This window comes from Strix aluco, chromosome 2, assembly GCF_031877795.1.
Source record: "Strix aluco isolate bStrAlu1 chromosome 2, bStrAlu1.hap1, whole genome shotgun sequence".
NCBI lineage: Eukaryota > Metazoa > Chordata > Aves > Strigiformes > Strigidae > Strix > Strix aluco.
This window is the reverse complement of record NC_133932.1, coordinates 65260501-65280672: the sequence shown is the minus strand read 5'-3', so window position 1 is coordinate 65280672 and position 20172 is coordinate 65260501. Positions and strand designations below refer to the sequence as shown.

The 20172-nt window shown below is 41.0% G+C and overlaps 1 protein-coding gene across 16 annotated transcripts in view; it reads left to right on the top strand.

Moving 5' to 3' along the window:
• The window catches only part of INPP4A (inositol polyphosphate-4-phosphatase type I A), a 134212-nt gene that overhangs the window by 42734 nt on the left and 71306 nt on the right, over positions 1-20172 (top strand). For all 16 annotated transcript variants that reach the window (XM_074815035.1, XM_074815039.1, XM_074815036.1 and 13 more), the window contains exon 2: positions 10047-10106. The gene's annotated coding sequence lies outside the window, so the exon portion shown is untranslated. The remainder of the gene's footprint in view (positions 1-10046; positions 10107-20172) is intronic.

Below are 20172 nucleotides of genomic sequence, written 5' to 3'. Positions count from 1 at the left end.
TTTATACTGTGTCCTGAAAAGCTCTTCACTTAATCCTGGAGCAGTTCAAGCAGGAGGATGCAGAGGCAGACGGTGAATACATCCTGTTTGCCATGGAAGGCCCAAACTGCTAGAGGGGCTCCCACCTCATTGCATTGCATGAGGTTTTGTATCACACAGAGAAAGTCACAGTCTCAATTTTTGTCTGTTGAAACCTTTGTGTATTTTTGAGCATGTCCTAGTTTAAATAAGGAGTGATGGATGTAGCCTATACTGTCAATATAGCAATTCATTTGCCTTCAGGGTCTGAGTTCCCACTTGACTAGTCCTTCATGACTACAGTCCCCCTGCCCCGCTCTGGAATCAGAGCCAGTGTAAGGATGCGTATAGTTCCTTTTGCTCTGGTTAAATGAGATTATGACTTGGATTACAATGACATGTTACTTCTGTGCTGAAGTAACGCAGAAATCTGGGATTAGCTCAGTTTTCGTTTTAGTTTGATGCTTCATCTTTTAAAGCAGCAGAGTACCTCTGATTCTGCTGTGTAGATTTAAATAAATGGTAGTGACTTTGTAGGTTTGATGTCTCACATGACTCTGAATTGATCTGTGTTCAGGTGAAACACAGTTTAAAATGAGTGAGTTCATGATCCTTAATTCAGATTTACCTTTTAGATAAATACTTGCTAGTGCCAGATGGCAGAGCTGCTTACAGCAGAGGTGGATAACAGAGCATGTCCATTTCTGTATGTTATTTGTGCAGCAAATCTGATTTTTTTTTTTTTTTAAAAAGACAGCATTGCAATATTCTAGATTGCACTAAAAAGCCAGTAACTTCATCAGGTTTCCTCTGTGTGATAGGTAAGTGTATTTTAAACTCCATATTCCTGAAATACAAGCAGCTATAAAAGATTTCTTGTTTCCTTTCAGAAATAGACACTAATAGTCTGACTTTGAAGCAAAAAAATTTGTTTTCTCCCTGGCATCGATGTTATTTCTGTTGGGCAACTGGGGGGGCTTCTCCTGAGGACATATGGACCAACATGGTAAAATGTTGATTCTTTTAATGCACATAGAAGGACGTGAAAAAAATAATACCCTGTTGACAGTGTCTTCTGTTGTTTCAGGAAAGCTTGCAAGAAGAGTTCTTTTAGCTCTGTATGTTAGTATGGAGTATTTGTATGAAAAGGATTGCATCCCAAGTATTACTGTCACTAAATATTAGTATTGTGGCTGTGAATACATGACATAAAAATGCATGCAGCTGAGCTGTCTTTCTGTTATAAACTCTCTCTCAATGTGAGTGCCTGGGAAAAGTTCATGAAATTATTCTCTGTTCCTGAGATAAGTGGATGACTTTCAATTGGATTTTGGTAAACAGGAGGTAGTGAGTAATAGGAAGAATGTGGCCTTTGTGGTTTTGAAAGATTAGAAAGATTTCTAATTATTTTCCCATAGCTTTGTAGACTCATTGGTGAGAAGGTGGTATTAAAAATGCTGATACTTCTACAGTAATTTTACACAGAACAGTTGCCTGGAAAAGTTACTACTCTTTTGCTAGTACATATGCAGTGAGGCAGACTTGCAAACTAAACCAGAAATGGACTTTGGGAAGAAAGGCTACGGGGGAATTAGAGGGGATTCTTCTTGGCTGCCCTCCTATGAAGTCCGCAGTTCAACTGGGGAATAGATGGGAACTGGGACAAGTTTGATCTCGAATTTATGAATTTCAGAGAAATTGCTTGTGATTCTATATCAGAAAGTAAGTTGAGAGTGCTTATGTTTGCTGATTGGCCATTTTTAGCATTTAAAACGTAGTGTGAGTAGGCATTCATACTGTCATGTAATTTTCTTTTCCCCAATATTAGGTATTGCTTGTTACTGGACCGAAGCAGCTTAAATGAAGTTTCAGTCTGAAATTGGTCTTGAAGGGATGTGGTGTCTTATGGAGGATCTTATGAGAGGCCCTACAGGGCTTTGCCTCTTTACTGAATGTTCACAAACAGTTTATACAATCAGTTTATCTATAGAACTTTCACTAAAATACATGGAAGTAGTCACTTCCAGGTGTGGGCAATGTTATAGATTAAAGTGAGAAATGGGAGTTGAAGGGAATTGTGTTTGACACAATTCATGCTTCGAGGACCCAGACCTGTGGTCTCTGGAGCGAAACCACCACTACCGTTGCAAGAGGTGCTCAAGAGGTTTATTTTGGTGAGCTCCACAAAGCCATGGCTGGAGGGATCAGAGTAAAATACAGTCAGAAGTGTCTCCTGTGCAGCAACCTTAATTTGTCACCTTTATTGCTACACAGTGAAATTACATCCTTTATTGTTGCCTCCCTCTTACCAGCATCTTTTGCAACTGAATGCACACGAGTATTATTGCCCTTTTAACTGATATGGTCTGAGAGAGACTGAATCGGTTATCTGAGGAACTCCTCTGTAGTGAAACCGCGAATGCCACCCAGGAGTCAGTTCCTGTGGGCCTGAGTAGGCACAGTGAGAAGCGACTTTGCTGTCTGTGGGGCAGGCTGGATCCTGAAGGGCAGAGATGCCTGCAGGCAGCAGACCAAGGTAGCAACAGTCCTCCTGGCTCCTGCCATCCAGCCCCCTTCTCCTCCCTTTCTGCCATGAAAGCCTCATTTCTGCCAGCTGGTCTGTGCCCCAGAGAGGGAGGTGGTGGCAGTTTGCATGGGGCAGTTGGTGTGTTTTGTTTTTCCCCTTGAAGAAGAGCTCTCTTGCAGGATCCTTCTGAAGATGCCATGTCATTCCAGTGCATGGGGGTAGCAAAAAGGGTGGAGAACCTTCAGGGTACAGAGAGGAAGAGGAGTGGGAGAGGGGACCTAGTTGGGCATGTGGAAGAATAAACTTCCATTTGCATAGGGAGCACTTGAAGGAAGCAGCTGCTTTTGTGCTTGAAAGTGATGGGAGGCTGCCAGTGTGTGCGTGTGTGTGTGAACTGAGGAAGTGAGGCGCTTGGCTTCAACACCCATGGTGTCTGAATTTTGACTACCTTGTAAATGCTTTGCCTTTTTTGTGGTGTGCAAGTATTTCCTAATAGCTCAAGAAGAACTGAATGTTCTTTTCTGTGCTTGTTATTGGGATTTATATTTCAGATATGTAAACATCCCCACAGCCTTTAATTTCATGGAAAATCAAAAAATATCACAAGGGGCCACTGGTAAGATTTTATTGAGGTGTAGAAACAATTTGGCACACGTAACAATCATCTCTTTAAAACTGGGGGTGTCTTTAAAAATACCAATTTTAGGTAAAATTTAGCAACAAATGGAGGGCACAACACTTATCAGTGAAGATCTGCTTAGTTGATGTTTTATTTGTGATAACTAGCAGACAAGAACTCTCCAGTAATTTGAATTTGTGAAGATTTAATACTGCTTCCTGTCATGGACAAGACGTCCAGGAAAAATGGGGAAGAGTCATTCCTCCCTAGCACAGTGCTTACTTGTCACTAGCCACATTCACAAACCTCTAAAAGGCTTCTAAGAGAAAGAAGGGAGTTGTCAAATAGGCATTTGGAAGGACTGTGGTAGCTGATGGAGAGTGTAATGTTTTGCAGCATTTATTTTTTGGAAGTATGACATCTTTCCCAGCTTCCCTACAACTTGCACTTTTTTTCCCCCATTCCTCTGTGATTCATATTTCTGGGACCCAAGAAAACAGTGTCTTCACAGTAAACGTGACTATTTATACACAAAAATTAATAATGCAGCCTAGATTTCCCCATATAGTGCTGCACATTTCATGGCTAGAGTGCCCGATGTTCCAATTCGCATCAGCTCTCAAGTTGCTTTTGGGTGTCTGTAAAATATGTCTGTGTGACAAGGTCACTGAAATGGATCACCCTAGAAGGAAAACCCATCTTAATGTCAATGACATCTCAGGGATTTGTATAAAACTGAACACCCTCAGAAAATTACCATTTCATTACAATCCATGAAGATAATTTTCACCCATTACTACTCAGATGTTTGGTTTTATAATGGAATATTTAGCCTGAAAACATAGCCTCCTGTGATAAAAGAGAGCATGTGGGCATTTGGTAGCTAAGAAAAATGTGTCTTACTGTGACACTAATATAATAAATGAAAGAAGGGAGTGAAAATTTTATGTACTGGACACCATTCATTTACTGTCAAAAATATTACAAAACTGTTCAAGTTGATTCACCGTGGCCCTGGGTGTTCTTCATACACCTCTTCTCTTCTGCATAAGCATGTAGTAAATGGTTGGATCAATCAGGCTTGTAATGGCAAACCAGGGCTTCTCTTTAGTATTTAAAATAGAATGTGAAATACAGGATCCACTCAAGCAAACCAGTTTGACCTTGAGTATGTATTTTATAATCTTCTTTTCCTTGCTTTCCATTTTGCAGGACAGCACTCCTTAGCTAGACTGACTTGTAGAGGAGTGTATGTGACAACGTTGAGGAACAGACCTAATGTCGGGGCATGCTGTGGGTTGTGGCTCCATGTTTGTTCAACATAGGGAGGTACTGGCATGTACTATGATTTTCTTTCCATGAAAATCAGTTGCAGAGCAAGGTAAATTGTGACTGTGTTTCTGCCTGACACAAAGTTGTGACTCATTCAGGAACACTGCCTTAGCTTTAGGAATTCTAAAGCACTGCTGCAACTGGTGATACAGATACAGTCACAGATGTGTGGTTTTTATTTCTTCCCATGTAGGAGCTGAAAATAGCTGAAGCTTTAATGTTGTGAAAGTACAGGTTGCATACATAATGCAAGCAAATCTGAAATAATTCTAGGGAAGTCAGATCAAGACAAGGCAAGTTTCCTCTTTTTCTGCAAGGCATATTTTGATATAATGGTGGTAGCATTTTGTGTAAGTTAGTACTGCAGAAGGAGTTCCCACATTGATCACAATAATAATTTGCTCAGAGTGAAGAGAGTTTATGTTCTTTAAAATCCTGAAGACTGGTGTTTCAAAATGGGGAATATGAGGGAAGACTTCAGGAAATAATACATGGTTTGCAAAAGGGTTTAAAGAATGTTACATTTTATTTGCCACAAGGCAGAGATCAGACAGAGCACAGCAGGAAACACAGTATATTCTACTTTGTCTGCTTGAGGTTTGGGGTCATAACTATCTTGACCTAGAAAAAGAATGTGCTGCCTGGGTTTGTAGGCTGATTATTGGAAACTTGAGCCCTTAAAATATGTTTACGGGAAATGTCTTCTGAGCTGCAAGGGGTCTGACAACTTTGAGTGTGCTTTAGTTTGCAGTTCTGCTGTCATGTGGTTCATTGTCAGCTGCTTGTCCCCTGCAGAGAGGTTCCCACTCCTCAAATTTGCCAGCATAAACAGCAAATATAGTCCATCCCCAGCTTGGTTCTGTCAGAGTGCTTTGGTTTAAATTGTACCTTTTGCAAACTGTTCTGGTTTGCTCTATTTTTCTGTCCAAGTATTCTAGGTGGTGGTGGGGGGTGTGTTTGGTTTTGGTTTTTTTTTTAAATAAGTTTAGGTTGTACCAACGTGCAGTTTTGCTAACAGGTAGGAGGAGGGAAAAGCGAGGACAAACGGTGGGAAGCAGTAGCTTAGATTGTCTCAACTCTCATGGAAATAGCATGTCTGTTGGACTGTGCCTGGATAAAAGCTACCAAAGCCAGCCTCTGGGCAAAGTAGCTCTGTTTTTCTCTGTTTAACTAATGGTTAAAATCACACCTGGTGTCATGGGTTGCAGGTACCCCTCAGAGAAGTTGATACCACATTTAATTGCAAAGGAAAGGGGTTAGTTGTTCATTCCTCCCTGAAGTGATTTAGATGCTGTCCAGTGAGTGAGAAAGAGGGAAGGAGAGAGGATGGAGGAGGATGTGAGGGATTTTCAGTAGGAGCATGTACACGCCTTGTTGTTCTTACCTTTGCTTTGTATCACACTTAGAGGTTTCTCCACAGGGAATAGTGTCATGTGCTTCACTTTCTGCAGTATTTAGGAATAATGGTGTGGCAGATTTAATTGAGAACCGGTGTTTTCCTCCGTTTGTATGGTAACCCTGGTTGCAAGTACGAGTGACTGGGAAAAAAAAAAAATCTCACTATATATCATTTCCTTACAGTAAAGGATCTGAATAGCTTTTAAAATCTGGCAGCAAGCACCAAGGCTTGAGCTGCCATCATCAGCCAATTGCAAAACAATTTCTATATGGTTTTAATTAAGCAAAAACATGCTGCAGTCTTTGAAGAAACTTTTTTTCTATAATCATCATTTCTTAACGCAGAAGGCCAGAGGCGGAACATGCCAAGAAGCTGGTGCTCTGGTGTGGTCTGCGCATTACCACACTCTGCCGTGGTTTTACTGCTATTACAGGGCAATGTAATTTGTAAACTATTGACACAGGGTGAAAAAGAGGGGCTTGAGTTGGTGCCCAGTTAGATTCCTCCATATACAAGTGACATTGGACTCTCAGGGCTTACTACCTCAATTTAGTTGTTACAGCTAAAGCTAGCACTTTAGTGGTTCTTAATCAGGTACCAAAGCACAACAGAATTGGAGTGCAATTAAAAAATGTGATTGTGTCAAACTACAGGCAGACTCTAGTTGAAGAACCAAAGTTGCTTTTAGAATGGGGTGCAAAGCAGGAGGGCACCTGTGGGAGGTCAAAACTTGCTGGAGGATTGGTAGGTTGGACTTGCCTTCTCTGCAGAAGTTGCAATATTCTTCTAAAAATCACACTGATGGACTGATTTTAAAACATGTCACTCTAGAATGTGTGATTTCCGATGTTGCAATGCAAAAAGGATGTGACTTGCTGATGGTAGTGAGCAAGGTACGAATACAACTTGCCAGCAGAGAAACTTGGTGTAGTAACTAGGTCGCATTGGCTCTATTTTACAGATATGTGAGCTCAGCCACAGAGATGGAGATTTGCCTGTGGCCACAAAACTAGTAATTTTTTGTCATAGGGTTGTAAATAGAATTTTTAGATTCCTTTATCACCTCTGCCATTTTCATTTCTTCATTTTAAGTGAAACAAATAATAATTTACCAGGTTTAAGTAGTTATATTAACTGTCCTGAAGGTGAACGGTGGTACAATATATTACAGGGTTATAATGTAGCAGGTCCGTTATATCAGCCCTTGATCTTGTGACTGTGGCTGGCTGTGACTTGCTTTGTGAATAGCTTTCATGGTGTCTAGGAGCTTTCACAATACATGCCCTGCTTTTAGAATGGAAAAAGAAAAAATAACTATACTAAATAAATATAGTTGAAGTTATAAAGGATACCAAATTGGAACTTTGTGTGCCTTCACTGAATTTACCAGAATAAAAATTATTTAAAATAGTAAATGACTTTGCCAAAAACTATTGCATATCACGTTTAACCCTGAAAAGAGCTCCACATAATGACAGTTGTCTCTGTCCTCATTGAGGAACTCTTCAAAAGCCAGGGTAAGTAAAATGCTTTGTAACTTCTCATCTGAACTGACAGTCACAGACTTGAACCTTAAGTTTGTTCTGCCTTCAGCTTGGATATTGAAAAGAGAAAAAAACTTGAGCTGCATTATAGGCCACTTCTGAAAAGAGGTATAATTTTGTAAGAAATTTTAGATGCTTTGCTGATGAGTGTGTAGAAGCATAGGGCTGGATAGAGTTTCTTGAGTCTAGTCTTCAGACTGGCATGATGCTCCTTTTACATGAAACCCAAGTTTTAAACTAGCTTTCTTGGTTACTATTATTCCAGTTAGGTTAGTTATTTTGTTCATATTCTATTTATCTTACTGCTTTTTTCACCTCTCTGATGTTTAGCTCTTGCCATGTATTTCTGGAGAGCAAATTGTAACTCACCTCAGCCTCTAATTTGCCAAGCTTAACAATTTCTTGGTCTGCTCTGTGGAGGCTGACTCTCTGTTGTCCTCATAAGACTTTCTCTACATGTGTTAGAGACTGAGGTGGACAGTTTAACTTGTTGTAGCCAGTGTTCCTGACTCAGTTTCATTGCGGCTTTTTGTACTGGCAAGAGCAATTCGCTGGTACAACTTAACAGTATCTACCTTTTTTCTGTCTTCATTATCTCAATCATATCATTATCCACAACTGGATAAAGCCCTGAGCCTGATCTGAGAGGTGAGCCAGCTTGGAGCAGAAAGCTGGACTATCCTTACCAGCCTGAATTACTCTGTAAAGTCAGATTCCACTACCTCTTGCTGAGGAGTGGGTTCCCTCTTGGAAAGAGATGTGCAGTGGAGTAATCATTAAGCAGAGTGTGCTGAATGCAGTAGTATTGCTTTTCTGGGTTTGGCTTCAGCTCTTCTGTAATGTCTCAGCCTGCAAGATGCTGTGATGCTGCAAAGGGGCAATTGTGCAGCTAGGCTACATGGATTCACATATTCTCTTTTATTCTGACAGGATTGTCATGTTACTTGAAAAAAAGAAAGAAAAAAAAAAGGCTGTATCTGATGTGGTCATGTCTGGACTATAGCAGGAGATAGTAAATTCAGTAGGACCACATTAGGGAAAGCCTGTCTCTTGCCTTCAGGGTCAAAGGCTGAGAAGGTGAGCTAGAGTATTCAACTGGCAGCCCATTTCCCATCAGATTAATCCACATTTCACTCTCCAGTTTAGTCCCTCATCCTGATGCCCCACTTGTTTATACTGTGTGTTACTTTGCTTCTGGAGTGAGCTGGTTCCATGGACTGCTCCTCATATGAACAGCACTGGGCCAGGTTTGTCTGTGTACGTTGCCTTGCTCACCATCCTGGCAGGTTTTGCAGTATCCAACACCCCAGCTGCCCTCATGCCAGGATGCAAGACAACTGCTTCTAGTTTACCGCTGTAAAGCACCATTCTGTTGGGTTGCAACACAGCTCTTGCACTATTTCAGAAACTGTAAACCTGAAAATTCAGAACAGTACACTCACAAAATAATGATTGTGTTTTAAGATCACCATAGGAACTGAGAAGAGACTATGGGTGAAATGTTAAGAGTACTGTGTGACACCTGTGTTAGGCAGAACTGAGGCAGCCCTGGGCAGTGTGACGGGGAGCCTCCCCTGCACCTCAGGGCCTCACTCAGGGGATAACCCCAATAGCTGGTGGATTAAACGGTCTAGATGTTGGATTTGGCTGGCTACAGAGGGAGCCTAGGAAGGCTGTAGCTTTTTCAGGTTAAGGTTAACTTTCATGTCTAGCTGCCTTACTTTCCTGCCATGTGGATTGTGTATCTGTTTGACAGTGAACTTGGATAAGGATTCTGGACTGTTTGATTTATGGGATAAAACATGCTAGGAAATGTCTTGATTATACTTCTTGAAGGGAAAAAACCCTGTTAAGATACCTATTGTTTAGGTGTGGTGAGTGATGTTGGTATGGTCAAGGACAGTATGTTCTTTGTCATGATGGAAGAGCTATGGGTGTTGGCAGCAAGAAATGAAACTCTTGAATCTCTCTACCAGTGGGATCTGAATTCAGTCTGGACCTGCAGGAAGTAAATATCGTTTGGGGGCCTGGGTTCAGTTGTTAGCATTTCTGTTTCGCAGCGCATCCTCTTGGGGAAGGAGTTGCAGTGCTATGTGGTAACCCCAACACTGACTGCAGCTGGAATGAGCAGATGGGACAAGGTAGCTGAGTTGAGAAGCTATGCTGGGAGAGCTCGATTGTTGCTGGTGACGTGAAGTAGCTACTTTACTGAGCTTCTTATACCATAACTGTATTGAGTCTTTTACAGACTTAATAGAAAAGTGTTTTAGTTAAATGTAGTGTATTTTTGTTAATATAGTAGAAGGGAGATGTACATCACAGTCCTTAAGTGTTAATTGTTATAGTAAGAGTACCTGATTCTGAAGTTTCTCTTTTGGCTTTATTCTTGTGTTCTCATTCCTCAGAACTGATCCACAGTCCAAATTCTGTTTCACATGGTAAAGGAGCTGTGTTATAAAATGTTCATTTTTTACAAGTTTAGTGATTTTTTTTTTTTTAATTGTTCCTGTATTTATTGCTTTCCCCCAACATTTTTTTCCTGTACTACTAGCTGGTTTATTTGGGTCCATTCAGTCAGAAACTGTTTGTCCTATTTGTGTCTTTCAGGCTTTATTAAAAAAGAACTGAATGCACATGCTGGATTTCTTCCATGGAAGATGGAGTAAGGTAATAAAATTTTAGTGATTGCTACTATAATGTGTGATGCTCTGTGGACACTGAATGCAAAGGTTCAAAGATTAAATAAATCAGAGGCAGATAAACCAAAAGGAATTTCAGCCTCAGAAATTAACAAAGTGCTGACAAGATCCTATGTTCTGGTATCAGTGGCATGCTTACCCTGTGTTTTGTACTGTGGCCAGAGGTTTTCTGTTATCATTGGGTGTATTGTCCACAGAAGCTAGTGGCACTGTCATTTGTTCATCTTTGAACAAGTGATGTGTTTCTGGAAGTTTCTGAGATTTAAAGTACAGCCTATGCTGAAAGGCTGATATTTGTCACCTGTTTCCATCATAAGAACAAACTGGTGGTTTTTTAATTTTCCTCCCTTAAACATCCTGGGTCAACAGAGATGGAGGAAGGCAGATCCACCTCACTGAATGTTTCTGCAGCATAGAGCAATATCCTGAATCTTGTTGAGCACTTCACAAACATTTATCAGGTATTTAGTTCTCCACAGTGAAAATGCTACTTTATGTCCTGTGATGTAGCAGGGTACAGAGGCTGATGGTCACATTACTAGGCCCTGAGAGGTTAATGTGTGTCCTGGTGAGGTTCCTGTTAGCAGAAGACTCTTGTGAGAAGACTCTTCCCCACTCGTTTCCAAGCAAAGTTCAGTAATAGTATTCCTCTTGCTTCCCGTAGGCCAGAGCAGCTGTTGGTGATACCATGGACTGGGTTATTTAACTGGGGCAGAATGGAATACAGTGTACAATGGGATGCTCCAGAGGCTTGTGTGTAATTTTTTCCTTTCACCATCTGGAACCATTCAGTGAAGAATAACTTGGGAATCAGGCGTGCACTTACAGATCTTTCTTGATCCCAAGAAGGCAGGGATGAAGTTGCCAGAAGCAAATTAGCATTGCCAGACTCTGTAGCTAGCTTTACTGTGACTTAAAAGGAGTTGCAGTAATGCTAGTGATTCGTATCATCTTTCTTTCTTCTATTAATCATTGTCTGCATTGGAAAAGATATGCCTGGGGCAGTCCTGCATCTTCATCCAGTTCAGTGCTGCTTCTTGCTGAAGAAATTAAAAGATAATTGTCCTTCTTCCCCAAGACAGCTATGTCTTCTCCCCGTGGGGTCTGTCCCCACACTTTCAAAGAAATCCATAACAATAGAGGAAAAAAACAGCATTTGGGGCTCCCCTACAGGGATATCGTGTCATCCTAATTAAATGTTTCTCAAATATGGCCCAGGCTGTGCAATCAACTCCGTATAGACAGATCCCACTGCTCATTTGAAGCTTTGTGTTAGGTTAGGTCTGGAGAGAAAATAGGAAAGAAAGAAAGAAAAGAGAATGCCACCCACTTTTGTTTGCCTGCTTGCTTAGCATTTTGGTGCATATTTTCTTACAACTGATTTGGATTTAGTGGCTTCATTACAAGTCAAACTCAGTGTTGCATATGTAAAGCTCCACATAACTTTTTTTGATTGAAGCTACTTAATGTGTGTGTATAAAACACAGTTTCTCTCCTGTGGCACCCTTTTTAAGAAGCAGTCTCTGCTTTCTCTTCAGTCAGTTCTCTGGGTGACATCTCCAGAAAATGTGCCCTGCTAAAACATATACTGGTATAGGTGCCAAACGGACAAACTGCATGAGTGACTAAGGAGAGGTAATTGTTATTAGCACAGCAAGCTGCTTTATGATTGTTGTTGTTGCTTTTACTGCAAGTTTACTCTCTGCTTTTACAGTTTGTTTTTTAACAAACCCCAGCATTCACTAGTTTGTGCCTTCCCCTCTTGCTTTTCCCTTTTTGCCAGTTTGTAAAGTATATTCAAATGCAGAGCAAGCCATGTGTGAATGCATGGCTGTGTTAAATGTGCAGTGATCCTGTTTCTTAGACCATAATGTTCATCAACCTCTTGTTAGCGTTAGATCGATTGCACGCACTGTGCCGGATTGGTATGCATAATTGCAGTAACTACATGTGCAGTTATTGCATAATGTGAGGCACTTGGCCTTTCAATTATGTTCTATATTCCATTAGGTGTTTTTCTGACTGCTGATTATAGTCTACAGAGTTAACCATGACTTTAGCAGTGAAGACAAAAATGAAGGACTGAGTTTGAGTAATACCTTAAATGAAGGCATAATCAGATTGAGTAGAGCCTGAGTGCAGGGAGAGGGACAGAAAGAAGGGTAAAAGAATATGATGATACATGGCTAATGAGAATGGCTGTAGAGAACACAGGGTCAGGGAGAAGGAGGCAGCACAATTTCAGATATTTTAAGTGTCTGGAGACTACAATGATCTTGGGTTATTACTTTGTTTCTTTACTATGATGACTTCTGTCTCTTTTTACAAGTATTTAACCTACATTATGTTCTGCTCAAGCACAAAAATAAATTAAGGGTTTTTGGGAATTAAATGCTACTTTTACATCAAGGCATTTAAAGTGTTTGGAACGTTATCCTGTTCAAGCTTACATTCAATTCAATAACATTAATTTTACTCCTGTGTTTGCATTTTCATTATAAAGCTGTTACAGTGTTCAAATTACAAAATGTCTGGTAGCTAATTGTTAATAATCTCAGCATTATCCTTGGGAGACACATGGATGAACTACCATAGAGTCATTATGATTTCAGAAATAATTGTTTCACTAAAACATACTGAGAGGATTAACACTTAATCTGAACCATCTAAACCAACCCTTAGCATCAGCTGCCTACCATACTACTTTAATTCTTGGAAACTTTGCATATGGATCATTTCCTAATGCCAGTGGTATTTTTCATATAGCTAGGAAGATAAGATAGGAGGTGACCATGCGGGTCCTCAAGTCCAGACCTCCATATATCAAAAGGTCCGGACTGTGCAGTACAACCACTTGCCAACTCTCTGTATGGTCTCCAAGGCTAGGTGGAATATAATAGCTTGAAACACTGTAATAAAAGCCAAAAATCTGTAGTGGTATGTGGTGGTTTGACCTTGGCTAAGTGCCAGGTACCCACCAAGTCGCTCTATCACTTCCCCCCCCTTTCCCCTTTTTTTCTCAATAGGGCAAAGAAGGGAAAGAAAATAAGATAGGAAAACAAAACAACCCTTGTGGGTAAAACAACAGCAGTTTTAATATAAGCAAAGCGAAGCAAAGGTCCGCGCGCGGAAGCAAAAAAAAGAAAACAGATTTATTCTCTACTTCCCATGAACAGGCGCTGTCGGGCCTTCTCAGGAAGCAGGGCTCCAATACACGTAGCGGTTGCCTCGGAAGACCAAGGGTGACCCCACCCCCTTCCTCCTTTCTCCCAGCTTTATACTGAGCAGACGTCATATGGTATGGAATATCCCTTTGGTCAGTTCGGGTCAGCTGTCCTGGTTGTGTCCCCTCCCAAGATCTTGCCCACCCCGTCCCACTGTGGGGGGGGGGGAAATGTCAGAAAGAGCCTTGGTGCTGTGTAAGCACTACTCAGCAGTAGCCACAACACCAGTGTGCTATCAACACCCTGCCAGCTCCCAACATAAAACACAGCACCATGAGGGCTGCTACAGGGGAAAACCAATTCTGGCTCAGCCAGACCCGGTACATGGTAGTATACCTCAGACTGGGGCATTGCTAGCATGCTAGTCTCTGCAGAATAAATAGCAGAAAAGGCTCCTAGTCATTTTTAGCTTTAGCGCATGATTTTTCATAACTTTTGGGAGGGCAGGGCGGATGGGCTTTAAATACCTGAGGGTCAAATTTTCAAATACGTGTCTTTAATCTGGACTCAGACATCTCAGTAAAAGTTCTTTGTAGACACTGAGCGCCTGCAGCCCTTGGTGAAGTCAGGAGCAGTTGTCAGTGACCCCAGGTCTCCCAGGAAGTCATGTCAGTCTTAAAGTCTGCATCAGGAGAAGTCTTAACTTTTCTGCTCATTTCAGTAGGACTGAAGCTTATAGTTACGCCTGCCCCTAAGCTGAGTTGCCTTCCTGAACCAGGGTTTATTGAGGTGCCCCATAGGTGTTAATGTAGGCAGAGCCCAAGTAGAAGTTTTTAGCCATGATATTCAGAAGGAATCTTAACTGTCTGCCCGTTTTGAACATTGTGCGACATGTACAGACAGCTACAAACCTACTTCTAAAGCACAAGGATGCACAACTCACACTGCTGCTGTTTGAAGAATGAATCAATAAGTGGGTGTCTTAAAATTCAGGCCCAATTTGTCTGAAGGAGGCAACACACACACGTATCACCTTTTAACAAGATGGTTGCTTTTAGCTCAAGGCATAGAAATGCCGATTTCAGTGAAAAAGCTTAAAATTGCAGACTATGGGAAGTTTTGTGTGCTTCTAAGGTATTTTTTGCAGATTTTTTGCATGTGTATGGCAAGCTGACAGAGATATGAAAGTGCTGAAACAACAAGAAAAGGAAAAGAAGAAAAAAGGTTCTTACATCCTATCGATCAGTTTTCTTGACCTGGATAGTGTATTTATCCTTTTTAAAAGACTTTAAATTTTATCAAGAAAATCATGCCTCAGCCCAAAAACTTTTCCAGATGTAGCATGCTTAAGTAAGTCTACATGAACATATTTAACAGTTTATGAATGTAAGAAATTATACTGAATGGTGGGAATCTAAGGTACTGTGTAGCTCTTAAAGAAGCTTGTGAAACAGAGATCTCAGAAGTATCTCAGATTCACACTGGGATTGACCATATCAAGTTGAGCAAGAGCCCTAGCTATATCTTGCTGTATATGTTGTGATTTTGGAGTCTCAGGAGCTTTCAGGAAATCTTGAGTATTTTACTCATCATTTCACATAGCTTTTTGTAATCTCAGAAGAAGCATCCAGTTTTCACATCTCTCGTATTTTAAAAGCAAAGGGACTTTCTGGCTGTCAGAGTGACTTTTTAAGTTGTTGTATTGGGAATTCCCAAATTGTGAATTTCTTAAAGGTACTTTTTTTTTTTTTTATTGTGAAATTAAAATATACATCTGTTATTAAGATTTTTTAGAGAAGTTTTATTACTTGATACTACTGAATGTTATATATATCTCTAAGGAAATGGAAAATATGATCTAGGCAACTTCAGGCTTGTTAATTTGACCTTAATAACCTTAGAAATTTTTTTGAAGGAATGAATAATTAAAGACATGGGAGTTGAGTGGAAGGAGGATGAAACATGATCTACTTTGCTGAGGTAGGTCATGTCAGACTGACCTAGTATCTTTTTTTAATAAGAAAGTAGGTTTTTTAGAAAAACAAAAAATGTGCTAGATCTGGTCTCTCTGGATTGTACTGAACTATTTAACATGGTCTGCATCAAAATTACTGTTCAAGGTGGAGAAAATTAGGTTAGTGTGAGAACTGTAGACTCATGCAAAGAACTGACACAAGGGAAGACAACAGGAGGTAGATACATGAGATTAATTATTATTTGGGAGTTGACTTGTTTAGTTTTCTTGAGGCTTTTTCTTTTGGTTGAGTTGATTTTGTTGTCATGTTGGATTGAAAGCAGGATATTGAAACTTGCTGATGAGAGGAGGACATTAATTTCCAGTACACAGTTTTAGATGGAATGACTATACAACTGTACAATTAAGTAATACTAAAGGGATGGAATTCAACACAGCAAATTGTAAGGCCACACACTGGCAGGAACTTACTTTCTGAGTTTAACCTTGGTATCAAAATTAGCAGTCTAAGCTCTTATGTAATCAGTGGAAAGAGGCAGATTTTAAATTAGGCACCCAACTTCTGCCTTTCTTTCTTGACTGTTAACAGCCTAGGCACCTGACTGGCATCTGTGCTGAATGCTTGAATAGTGCTACAGCCTCACCTTAGGAAGTAATACAACAACTTTTTCTGTGAGCAGGGAGTTCAACAACAGAAGAGTTTGAAGGAGAAAGGCCTGTGTGAGGGTAAGTGGGTTCAAGCTTGTCTCAGTTTGGCACCATCATGAAAGCGATGGATGGGATCCAGAGAAGTGTCAGGAGAGGTATTTCCAATTGAGGGAGAGCAAGCTGGGTGCCTGCAGGCTGGGACCTGATCAGGAGTAAGCGTGGAACACTTCTTGCAAATATCCAAGAAACTTCAGCTCAGTATGTAACAGATGCAGAGAAGAGCTGCAGGGTGACCAAAGGAATGATGTTACAAGAGGAGCCTGAACCAGCTGTGTTGGATATGTCAGGAAGACTAGCAAAATGGGAAATATAACTGCTGCAGCTATGCTGCTGGAGTATTGGGGGGCTTTGGAATGTGGCTGATATCAGCTAGGCGATAGCTAACAAGCAGGGTGTCTCTACTCCATCAGAGGACTAATGAAAGTCTATGTGTAACAGTGCAGTATTGTAGGAAGGTTCTGATACGAAAACAGAAATGTCCAGATGTATGATTTAGAGGTGTCGTGAACTGAATATATGGCACTTCTTAGTGGTTGGAGTTTGTGTGTGTACCTAGCATATGGATAAAATATTTAACCAACATAGAAATGCATAGTGATAATCCCATAATATATGACAGTAGTCAGTAGGAGAGTGCTTGATGTATGTTTAAGGAAGAGCTTAATGATCTATGAAGGGCAATGATTGCTTGGATTCTTTGGATTTAGGCTATTTGGCAGCTTGTGCTTTTTGAACACTCCTATACAGTGTGATACTTGCTGTCTACTGTATTGTCCTGCAGGTTCCCTGCACTGCACAGGGAAAGCTGGGTGATAATCGGGCATCATGATAAAAAGGCATGTTAAGTTTAGCCTATGACAAAGATACATTTAGAAGCAGACTGCTGGGCAGCAAACTCATGACCGGTGAGAGAAAAGCTTGCTCTGAAGTGAAAATTGTAGTTGAAGATCCCTGATGTGCCTGTACTGACAAATAATGGGTGCAGTACTTAGAGTCAGTGACAGCCCTTGCCCCAGATATCTCCTTAGTTTAACAAATGCTTAAACTTGTAACTGTATGTTGGTGAAGAACTACCCTTTGCCTATATGCTGATTTGTCCCAACATCAGCTTTGGAAAGGAGCTGGATTCTTTGAGCCAGGGTGAGCTTTCTGCTCTGTTGCAAATCCTGAGTTGCTGTAAGTGGCTATTAGGATGTTGATCAGGTCATTCTTTAGCAGAATTATCTGTAAAATAAAAGGAGGAAAACACCACAGCAAAAAACCTTTTTAATGTACTCTGGCAATGCTATGTTTAGTTCTCCAGTTATTTATTAAGTGCTTAGCCTGTGTTTCTGAGGTTTTTAAGTGCCTAGAAGAATATCAGGAGAGAATAGTATGGCTTCTCTTTTTCTTTTTTTTTTTTTTTCCTGCTTCCTAATTAATCGTTGCATAGTGGTACTAAGTAGTTATTGTTCTGTGGTAAAAACAATTGTGTGATGATCTCACAGTCCTTACTTGGAAAATTGCCCTGTAAAGAAAAAAAACACTGTTTATGGACTGAATTATTACTAGTGTGGAAGGGGGCTGCTCTGTTGGAAACAGTGCTTTGAATGACAGTCTGAGAGGATGGATGACAAGGAGGGAGGACTGAGAAGATAAGAATGAAAATGTGTGAGTGCTTTTTTAGGTTTATTGTTTATTAGAGTCATGGTCAACTCCCTGAATCTGTCCTAGTTTAGGTTTGGCCTTTTTTTTCTATATTCTACATTTTATGTAGCTCCAGTCACGTTTCTCTGGCTGGTAAAGTGGGGTTTTAGTTTGAAAATCTCTCTAAGACTCTTCCTGAGAGACATCTCAGGCTTGCATGGCTGTCACTTATAAGGATGCCCAGAAAAACTGGAAGAACATCACTTGAAGAGGTTTCTGGAGGAGAAAAGATGATCAGGTCTGAGGGACTTTCGCCTCTAAGCTTCAGGAAAAAGGCATCTCACACTCGTATTGAGGAAGAAAAAGAAACAAAGGAATTTCTAGCAAACATTTTCTTCCCATCACAAAGCTTTTGAGCGGGGGAGATGGATGAAATAAGCGCAAATGAAGAGACAAACAGGAATAGTGTCAGGTTTGGAATACTTCCCTGGTCTGCCCAAGAACTGTTGTAGATCACTATTAAACTTGAGGTGTTGGAATGCAAATTTAATCCTGTTTCATAGTCTCTTAAAATAGCTGTTTAAAAGTCAGAAAGAATTACCTTTTGAATGTTCCAATCCCTCTCAGTTCTAACTAGCTGCCTATTTTGCTTAACTTCAGTACAGTTCAGTGAAGTGAATCCCATTCAAAGAGTATACACCTTCCTTAACCTTTTCAGTGTGGTGTTTAGTCATGGTAAACACTGTCCTTGTGGTTTGTTCACACAGATTCTTAAACAGTAATAAAAAATGAAATATTTTTGTACAATAAAATAGGGTCTATGTGAACTGTATCTTTGCCAAACTGTATGCAGTACAAGAGAGAAGGTTGTTCCAACTTATTTGGATCTTTCTATCGTGATACTTTTAATAGTATGCTTTCTGTTTGGATATATTATATGCTATAAAAACTAAAAATAGACTGTGCCAAGGTATTTTGGAGGTTTGTAGGCAGGCATGACAGAGAGAATATTAATTTCTTCTTCAAATGTGTTTATGCTAATTTTGGTTTGAAACAAAAATATATCCATTTGGGAATATTTATGTTCAAGATTGTTCTGTAATTTCCATATAAAAAAAAAAATCTTGGTGCAGCACCTGCTAGACTTTAACCCCAGAAATGCCTAGAATGCAACAATGAGGTAGTCTAAAAGATGTATTCTGGCTCAGGCCCTTGTGAGGGCTTACTCTCCTTGAAAGCATTTTAAAAATAGGCTGTCTGAAATTGTACTTTATTGTTGACTTTTTGCGCATGTTAACGTGAGCAAACAAAGACAAAGAATAAAAAAGTGCTGCTCAGCTGTTAACACGGAGCTATTTTTAGTGGGACATTTGAATACTGCTTTGGTGCTTCTGAAAGGAGGTATTTTCACTGTGGTTGTGCATATTCATGTTGGCAACTTTCCTTTAGGCAAATCTTCTGTGATTTGTGATAAGGTGATTTTTGAAGCTGTCCCAGGCAGCTCCACCTGCTCTGTGGTGGGTTGACCCTGGCTGTATGCCAAGTGCCCACCAAAGCTGCTCGATCCTCCCCTCTTCAGCTGGACGGGGGGAGAGAAAATATAACAAAAGGCTTGTGGTTTGAGTCAAGGGCAGGAAGAGATCACTCACCAGTTACCATTGCAGGCAAAACAGTCTCAACTTGGGGAAATTAGTTTAATTTATTACCCGTCAAATCAGAGTAGGGTAATGAGAAATAAAACCTAAATCTTAAAACACCTTTCCCCCACCCCTCCCTTCTTCCTGGGCTCAACTTAACTCACAATTTTTCTACCTCCTTCCCCACAGCAGCACAGGGGGATGGGGAATGGGAGTTGCAGTCAATTCATCACCTGTTGTCTCTGCTGCTCCTTCCTCCTCAGGAGGAGGACCCCTCACACTCTTCCCCTGCTCCAGTGTGGGGTCCCTCCCACAGGAGACAGTCCTCCATGAACTTCTCCGATGTGAGTCCTTCCCACGGGCTGCAGTTCTTCACAGACTGCTCCAGCGTGGGTCCCTTCCACAGGGTCACAAGTCCTGCCAGCAAACCTGCTCCAGTGTGGGCTACTCTCTCCATGGGTCCACAGGTCCTGCCAGGAGCCTGCTCCAGTGTGGGCTCTCTGTGGGAGGTCACAGCCTCCTTTGGGCATCCACCTGCTCCGGCGTGGGGTCCTCCATGGGCTGCAGGTGAAGATCTGCTTCACCGTTAACCTCCGTGGGCTGCAGGGGAATCTGCTCTGGAGCCTGGAGCACCTCCTCCCCCTCCTCCTTCACTGACCTTGGTGTTTGCAGAGTTGCTTCTCTCACATATTCTCACTTGTCTCTCTGGCTGCAATTGTGCAGTTTTGGGGTTTTTTCTCCTCCTCTTAAATATGTAATCACTGAGGTGCTACCACTGTCTCTGATAGGTTCAGCCTTGGCCAGTGGTGGGTCCAACTTGGAGCCAGATGGCATTGGCTCTGTTGGACATAGGGAAGCTCCTAGCAGCTTCTCACAGAAGCTGTCTCTGTAGCCCCCTTGGTACCAAAACTTGCCACACAAACC